The following is a 9,691-nucleotide window of genomic DNA, read 5'->3' as shown; positions in this document are numbered from 1 at the left end:
CAGACACATTCCAGCCAATCAGCAGCATACCCTCCCTCCCAGACCCTCCCACCTCCTATCAAAAAGCAAAGACAGCATCCATCTTAGATTCATTCTGAAGCTGCAGTGTTAGTGAGAGCAGGGAGAGTGCTGCTGCTGCTGAATTAATAGGGAAATCGTTAGCTAGGCCAGTGTTCTGTGTCCACTCCAGTCCTCAAAGAATCATCTGATCTGCTGTAAGGACAGCGTCCTGATAGCACCCCAAAAAGCCCTTTTTAGGGCTAGTACATCAGTCTGCTTTATTTTTAAATTATTTTTTTCTCTGTAATATAATTGCAGTTGCCTGCCAGTGTGTGTCAGGCCCACAGCGTGTACTCTGCCCACTACTACCAGTGCCCACTACTCATATCTGGTGTCACAGTAGCTTGCATTTAAAACAGTAAAACAATTTTTTTACTGTAATATAATTGCAGTTGCCTGCCAGCGTGTGTGTCAGGCCCACAGCGTGTACTGTGCCCACTACTGCCAGTGCGCACCACTCATATCTGGTGGCACAGTAGCTTGCATTTAAAACAAAAAAAATTTCACTGTAATATAATTGCAGTTGCCTGCCAGCATGTGTTTTAGGCCCACAGTGTGTACTGTGCCCACTACTGCCAGTGCCCACCACTAATATCTGGTGTCACAGTAGCTTGCATTTAAAACAGTAAAAAAAAAACAACTCTGTAATATAATTGCAGTTGCCTGCCAGCGTGTGTGTCAGGCCCACAGCGTGTACTGTGCCCACTACTGCCAGTGCCCACCACTCATATCTGGTGGCACAGTAGCTTGCATTTAAAAGAGTAAAAAAAAAAATCTCAGAAATATAATTGCAGTTGCCTGCCAGCGTATGTCAGGCCCACAGCGTGTACTGTGCCCACTACTGCCAGGCCCACCACTCATATCTAGTGTCACAGTAGCTTGCATGCATAGTACCACTAATCGAAAAAAAAAAAATGACAGGCAGGGGCAGGCCACCCTGCAGGGGCCGTCGTGGTCGTGGTGCTGTGATTTCCTTTTGCCCTAGAATAATGCCCAGTGTTTAGATGCCACGTACTCTGAACTCGAAAAGTTCTGAGGACATAGTTGACTGGCTAACACAGGACACCCAATCTTCTACAGCTTCCGCTCTGAACCTTGACACACCATCCTCCTCACACTCAGCTTCGGGCACCTCTCAAGTTACCACTCGCCCGCCTGCCGCCACTACCAACACTAGCACCACAGCTGCTTCACTTGATCTGTCAGAGGAGTTATTTACACATCAGTTGGAAGAAATGAGTGATGCGCAACCATTATTGCCAGAGGATGTAGATAACAGGGATATGTCTCAGTCAGGCAGCATTACACACATGGACGTACAGTGTGATGATGATGATGATGATGTTGTACCCGCTGCTGCTTCCTTTGCTGAGTTGTCAGAAACAATCGAAGCGGTTGATGATGACGATGTGTCCGTGGATGTCACGTGGGTGCCCGCTCGAAGAGAAGAAGAACAGGGGGAAAGTTCAGATGGGGAGACAGAGAGGAGGAGGAGACGAGTTGGAAGCAGGGGGAGTTCAAAATATTTTTTTTTTACAGGAAGCAGGGGGAGGTCGGCGCAAGGAGCTAGTGGCACAGTCAGACAGCATGTATCGGCACCCGGGGTCAGCCAGACAGCACGCCAATCAACACATGCTGTTGCCAACACCAGAATACCGTCATTGCAAAGCTCAGCAGTGAGGCATTTTTTTGTGTGTCTGCCTCTGATAACAGCGATGCCATTTGCAACCTGTGCCAAAAGAAACTGAGTCGTGGGAAGTCAAACACCCACCTAGGTACAACTGCTTTGCGAAGGCACATGATCTCACATCACAAACGCCTATGGGATCAACACATGATGAGTACAAGCAGCACACAAACTCAAAGCCACCATCCTCCTCCTGGTCCAGAATCTTCAGCCACGTCAACCACTGCTGTCCTCCTTGCCCCCTCTCAACCATCCGCCACTCCGCCTCTCACCTTTAGCAGTTCCTGCTCACCTGCCCACAGTCAGGTGTCTCTCAAGGAAATGTTTGAGCGTAAGAAGCCAATGTCACAGTCACTCCCTTGCCCGGCGTCTGACAGCTGGCTTGTCGGAACTCTTAGCCCGCCAGCTTTTACCACACAAGCTGGTGGAGTCTTAGGCCTTCAAAAAATTTATAGCTATTGGGACACCGCAAAGGAAGGTACCCAACCTGTACTCTATTGTGGAAAAGGAAGTCATGGCATGTCTGGCACACAGTGTTGGGGCAAGGGTACATCTGACCACTGATACATGGTCTGCAATGCACGGTCAGGGCAGGTATATCACGTACACTGCGCATTGGGTAAACCTGCTGACGGCTGCCAAGCATGGAATGCGTGGCTCTGCAGAGGAGTTGGTGACACCGCCACGACTTGCAGGCAGGCCTGCTGCCACCTCCTCTACTCATCCAACTCCATCCTCTTCGCTAACCTCCTCGGCTGAGTCCTCTTCTACTGCTGCGTCTTGCTCCACATCAACTTCACCCCCCCCAGCTCCCCAGGGGCTATTCCACATCCCGGATACGACAGTGTCACGCCGTCTTGGGGTTGACTTGCCTGAAAGCAGAGAGTCACACCGGACCAGCACTCCTGTCCGCCCTGAACGCACAGGTGGATCAGTGGCTGACTCCGCACCAACTGGAGATCAGCAAAGTGGTGTGTGACAACGGAAGCAATTTGTTGCCGGCATTGAATTTGGGCAAGTTGACACATGTGCCATGCATGGCCCATGTGTTGAATCTGATCGTACAACGCTTTGTGCATAAGTACCCAGGCTTACAGGACATCTTCAAGCAGGCCAGGAAGGTGTGTGGCCATTTCAGGTGTTCCTACACGGCCATGGAGCACTTTTCCGATATTCAGCGGCGAAACAACATGCCAGTGAGGTGCTTGATTTGCAACAGCCCGACACGTTGGAATTCAACACTCCTAATGTTCGACCGCCTGCTCCAACAAGAAAAAGCCGTCAACGAGTATTTGTATGACCGGGGTGATAGGACAGCCTCTGCAGAGCTGGGTATTTTTTTGCCACGTTACTGGACGCTCATGTGCAATGCCTGTAGGCTCATGCGTCCTTTTGAGGAGGTGACAAACCTAGTCAGTCGCACCGAAGGCACGATCAGCGACATCATCCCATTTGTTTTCTTCCTGGAGCGTGCCCTTCGAAGAGTGCTGGATCAGGCCGTAGATGAGCATGAAGAGGAAGAGGAAGAGTTGTGGTCACCATCACCACCAGAAACAGCCTTTTCATCATCGCTTGCTGGACCTGCGGCAATGCTGGAAGAGGAGTCTGAGGAAGAGGAGTCAGAGGAGGAATGTGGCTTTGAGAAGGAGGAAGACCAACTACAAGAGGCATCCCAGGGTGCTCATTGTCACCTATCTGGTACCCGTGGTGTTGTACGTGGCTGGGGGGAAGAAGAGACCTTCAATGAGATCAGTGAGGACGAGGAACGGGAAATGAGTAGCTCGGCATCCAACCTTGTGCAAATGGGGTCTTTCATGCTATCATGCCTGTTGAGGGACCCTCGTATAAAAAGGCTGAAGGAGAACGACCTGTGCTGGGTGGCCACGCTACTAGACCCCCGGTATAAGCAGAAAGTGGCTGAAATGTTACCGAATTACCGGAAGTCGGAAAGGATGCAGCAGTTCCAAAACAAGTTAAAAAGTATGCTTTACACAGCGTATAAGGGTGATGTCACAGCACAACGGGAATCTAACAGGGGAAGAGGTGAAAGTAATCCTCCTCCTACCACAACCACGCCGGCAAGGATAGGACGTTTTACAGACGTGTTGTTGATGGAGGACATGCAGAGCTTTTTAAGTCCTACGCATCGCCACAGCCCTTCGGGGTCCACCCTCAGAGAACGACTCGACCGACAGTTAGCAGACTACCTCACCTTAACTGCAGATATCGATACTCTGAGGAGCAATGAACCCCTTGACTACTGGGTGTGCAGGCTTGACCTGTGGCCTTAGCTATCCCAATTTGCGATATAACTTCTGGCCTGCCCCGCTTCAAGTGTCCTGTAAGAAAGGACCTTCAGCACAGCAGGAGGTATTGTCACTGAGAAGAGAAGTCGGCCTAGGTAAAAAAAAGTCTAGATTACCTCACCTTTATTAAGATGAATGAGGCATGGATCCCGAAGGGACTGACAGTGGGGGATGCATTTGACTAAAAAAGGCCTGATGAGATGCCTTGGGCTAAAAATGGTCCACGCGCTGCTGTATTTAATCTCTGCATGCCGGATGACTTGCGTGACTTCTCCGCCACCATCTAGGGTTCAAGCCGCAATGTTTTAGTGCACTTTCTGCCTGGAAAACATACATTTTTCCGGCCTCTGGTGCTGCACTGTGGCTGCAAAAACAAAACAAAAAAAAAGGCACATACATGTGTCAATTCCCCTTCGTGATCGTTACCTTGTTGTGGTGAAGGGGCTTGTGTATCACAATTAAGCGATCACCTCTATGAGTGTGTTGGCAATGGCAATGTTGGCACACCCCAGACGATAAGGTCGTTGCTTCATTGTGAACAGACCAAAAGCGATCGGCTGGATAATTTTGCATTGAAAAAACATTAATTTTCTTTGTGATCATCTAAGGTGATCATTAAAGCCTACTAGGCCAACAATGGGCCCACACTGCAGAATCATTGTTTTCTGGGTCACTTAACTGTCACTGAACTACCTCAGAACGACCATAGGCTTTGAAAAACCTCCATCGCCGGCAATCTCCCAAACGTGCGCACGAGCACAGTCATCACTACACCAAGATTGACGCATAGAGGAATACAATTTATGTCATGAGTGTGTCAACTATTGACAACTCTTTGCGGTTGTCTAAACTCTATTCGATACACGACCCCTGATAGGGGACGTAACAGGGATTAAACTGATAAGAATAGTACTACTTAACATACAACTTATATAGGGTGGCACAGTACATTGCAAGGTGTACGCGCAGTGCCCCAAATTGGAAGTAAGAGGACCGACCAAGCATCTTTTTCCATCTCCCATTTCCTAAAATCTATTCCATACACCACACCGGCCCCTGATAGGGGACAAAACAGAGATTAAACTGGTAAGAACAGATTTTTTTTATTAAAAAAAAAGATGACATCCTCTGCGGAGCTGGGTATTTTTTGGCCGCGTTACTGAACGCTCATGCACAATGGCTGTAGGCTCATGCGTCCTTTCGCGGAGGTGACAAACCTGGTCAGTCAAACCCAAGGCAACATCGTCGATCTCATCCTATATGCGTTTTTTCTGGAGCGTGCCCTGCGAAGAGTGCTGGATCAATCCGTAGATGAGCATGAAGAGGAAGAGTTGTAGTCACCATCACCACCAGAAGCAGCCTTGTCGTCGTCGGTTGCTGGACCTGCGGCAACGCAGAGAGAGGAGTCTGAAGAAGAGGAGTCAGAGGAGGAAGGTGGCTTTGAGGAGGTGGAAGACCAACCACAGCAGGCGTCCCAGGGGGCTTGTTGTCACCTTTCGGGGACCCTTGGTGTTGTACATGGCTGGGTGGAGGAAGAGACCTTCAATGATGTCAGTGAGCAAAAGGAACGGGACATGGCTAGCTTGGTATCCAACCTTGTCCAAATGGGGAGTTTGCGGTTGTGCAAATGGACTGTTTGCGGTTGTTTGCGGTGCGTTAAACGGGGAATTTGGTCTGTCATAGTTTGGTCTGTCACTGTGAAGCGGGCATAACCCTTACACTACCTGATCGATACAACATCATACCTGATGTTTTAAAGCACGTTATTCCAAACAATTTAGGAATGTTAGGCGATTTATGCCCTTTATGGATTAAAACCAGACTCTGCGTCAACTACGTAATTTTCCATGGGAGTTTTGCCATGGATCCCCCTCCGGCATGCCACAGTCCAGGTGTTAGTCCCCTTGAAACAACTTTTCCATCACTATTGTGGCCAGAAAGGGTCCCTGTGGGTTTTAAAATTCGCCTGCCTATTGAAATCTATGGCGGTTCGCCCGTTTGCGAACATTTGCGGAAATTCGCGTTCGCCGTTCACGAACGGAAAATTTTATGTTCGCGACATCTCTATGCAAGAGATGGCACACAGCATTGAGGCGGGAAAACCTTCCGCAAAGCAATAAAATTGAGGGATATGCAACAGGGATAACCATAATCCCATGTGGATCCCACCTATGATAACAAATGTAAAAACAGTCTCTGATATGTTGCCTGGACTTTCAGCGCTGCAGGTCCCAGAAGTGACGTGATTCAATTCACACTATAGTTCAATGCGTTTATATATAGGATCGCGCTGCAAGTTTTCTTGGAATCCTTTCCTCCACCCAAGGCCCAACGGGAGGATTTGTATTTGTGATATGCCTTTTACAAGTCATTGTTTGTGAGTACAATAAATTATTTTATTTAAGACGGAGGAAATAGTGCTTCACTATCAGTGTGACCCCTTGATATCCTGCAGGATTCTGTTGGAGGAGGGCAGGTTACCTGAGGAAATCGTGTGTTTTCCATGTCCGGACAGACTAAGTAGAGCCTTGGGTGGAGGATAGGATTCCAAGAAAACTTGCAGCGCGTTCTATATATAAATGCCTCCCTACTATGAACCTAGTGGTGTTTTGCTTATAAGGTTATTAGGTATAAGACTAGAGATGAGCAAAGTTTTCAAAAATTTGATTGGGATGATTTGCCTAAGTTCTTCAAGAAATTCTATTTATTCTGAATTAATTTGTCTTCAATCGCAATAATTCAGGTATACCCAGGTCACTCTGCCTAATCATATGCATCCCACCCAAGTGGTGGCCTAATCTCAGTGTGAAGGCTTGGAACTTAAAGGGGTCGTCTCACTTCAGCAAGTGGCATTTATCATGAAGAGAAAGTTAATACAAGCCACTCACTAATGTAGTGTTATTATCCATATTGCTTCCTTTGCTGGCTAGATTCATTTTTTCATCACACTGCTCGTTTCCATAGGTACGGCCACCCTTAACTCCATCAGTGGTGGTCGTGTTCGCACACTATAGGAAAAAGCGCCAGCCTCTCTGGCGGGCGGGACCATGAGAGTGTACACGGGCTAGTGGTTTTTCCTATAGTATGCAAGCATGACCACCACTAATGGATTGCAGGGTGGTCGTAACCATGTAAACCAGCGGTGTATAATGTGATGGAAAAATGAATCCAGTTAGCAAAGGAGGCAATATGGAGAATCACAATACATTAGTAAGTGCTTTGTATTAACTTCCTCTACATGATAAATACCATTTGCTGAAGTGAGACAACCCCTTTAAACTGCAGGGGCAGTGTGGGGAGAGGGTATTGCTATATGTGCATCACATTCTAGTGCCCCCACATTTATATTTTTGTAAAATATTGTTTTATTGAGCAGCCATACAGACAGATATACAATAAACTAATTACAAAATAAAGTGTCTACTTAACAGTTCTTTTTTTTTATATGCATATGTAAGAACAGGGGGGCAAATGAAAAGGGTAAGGATCGGTGGTAAGGTACTGGGAGGGGAAGGAGAGAGAGGAGGGAGGATATAAAACAAAAACAGAATGCTCCAGTAAATATGACAATGCATTAGGTAATTTAGGTTACATCTCATTTATACATGACAAATGTGCACAATATTTAACTATGTGTAAACTGATTCAGCAATAAGGATAACAATCTTATCAGAGATATTGCAATGTTTCCGTAATAGTAGCTGTACTAAATGTACTCTAGGTTACAGGGATCCTCACTCCAGCTGGTCACGTGATTAAGACACAGCTCTGCAGTCACATCTTGCATCCCTCCAAGAACCCCAAAGTTTGACAAATTTTGGGTGATTCCTAAATTCCCAGCTGGCAAGCTCCTCCATTAGGCAGAACTCATCGACTTATCACTTAGCCATTTTAGGGGAATAAGCAATCTTGCAGCATGGACCAACATAGTTGGCAGATCAAACTTAGCGGGCATCCAGGTCGGCGATGGTAACCACAACAACACAGATTCGGGAAGGAGCCTAATGTTCTTGCCACAGATTCTGTTAATTTGCTTATACTTGCTGACAATACCCTTGGAAATCTGGACAGGACCATAGAATATGGCCTAGGGAGCCATGTTCCTTTCCAAATTGCCAACGAGTATCAGACCCACTCAAACCCATCTGAAACAGTTTTTGGGGGTCTTTATACCATCGTGACACGGTTTTATACAAATGTTCTTGGAGGCGCATACATTTGGAGAATTAGTGTGACTGCAAGTGAGTAATTTTGACTGAAAAAAACCTACCCAAATCCCTTTCCCATCCTTTAATGTGGGACAGAATTGGTACTGGTACTGAAGAGATAATACAAGAGAGAAGTTGCGTGTTTTGGGAAGGAGTCACCTTGTATTATCCGCTCCCACCAAGTCTCTTTCTGTAATTGAAGGTATTTTGTAATTAAGCTCTGCTAGCTCGAGAAGCTTGTACAGTTGCAAGAAAAAGTATGTGAACCCTTTGGAATGATATGGATTTCTGCACAAATTGGTCATAAAATGTGATCTGATCTTCATCTAAGTCACAACAATAGACAATCACAGTCTGCTTAAACTAATAACACACAAATACATAAATGTTACCATGTTTTTATTGAACACACCATGTAAACATTCACAATGCAGGTGGAAAAAGTATGTGAACCCCTAGACTAATGACATCTCCAAGAGCTAATTGGAGTGAGGTGTCAGCCAACTGGAGTCCAATCAATGAGATGAGATTGGAGGTATTGGTTACAGCTGCCCTGCCCTATAAAAAACATACACCAGTTCTGGGTTTGCTTTTCACAAGAAGCATTGCCTGATGTTAATGAGGCCTCGCACAAAAGAGCTCTCAGAAGACCTACGATTAAGAATTGTTGACTTGCATAAAGCTGGAAAGGGTTATAAAAGTATCTCTAAAAGCCTTGCTGTTCATCAGTCCACGGTAAGAAAAATTGTCTATAAATGGAGAAAGTTCAGCACTGCTGCTACTCTCCCTAGGAGTGGCCGTCCTGTAAAGATGACTGCAAGAGCACAGCGCAGACTGCTCAATGAGGTAAAGAAGAATCCTAGAGTGTCAGCTAAAGATTACAAAAGTCTCTGGCATATGCTAACATCCACATGACACAGCTAAGGATCAGAAGGGAGGTTATAACTCACGAACACAGTCACCAGTACGAAGATTACATTCACTACAATTTACATCATGTACCTTTCTAATGGGCCAGAGAATAAAGATTTTTGTGGGAGTGCATCTTTAAATTCTCATTTGTGTATGGATTAAAAAGTTTTTGCCAGAATGAAGAAATCAATCGATAATCAATACATTTAGCTGAACTACAACTATTAGACAGTGTTTTGTTTAACCATGGATCTCCTGGAAATAAAGTCCCTTTTAATCTTCCTTTGTATGATAGTAGTGAAGGAACACTGATCTGATGTCAATACCCTTTGAAGGCACCAGCACCAGAAGGAGAAAGTGAAGCTGCAGTGAGGCTTAGTAGAAAAATAATAATAAGTAAAGGGGTCATAGATGTGGGCAAGGTTTGTTGCACACTAACCACAACTTTCAAGAAAAGTACATGGATATGTGGCTTATGTGCTGCAAATAAAGCAGCTGAGAGTTCATTTGGTGGTGCC

This window comes from Bufo bufo, chromosome 1 (genome assembly GCF_905171765.1).
Source record: "Bufo bufo chromosome 1, aBufBuf1.1, whole genome shotgun sequence".
NCBI classification, from domain to species: Eukaryota; Metazoa; Chordata; class Amphibia; order Anura; family Bufonidae; genus Bufo; species Bufo bufo.
This window is presented reverse-complemented; position numbering follows the sequence as displayed.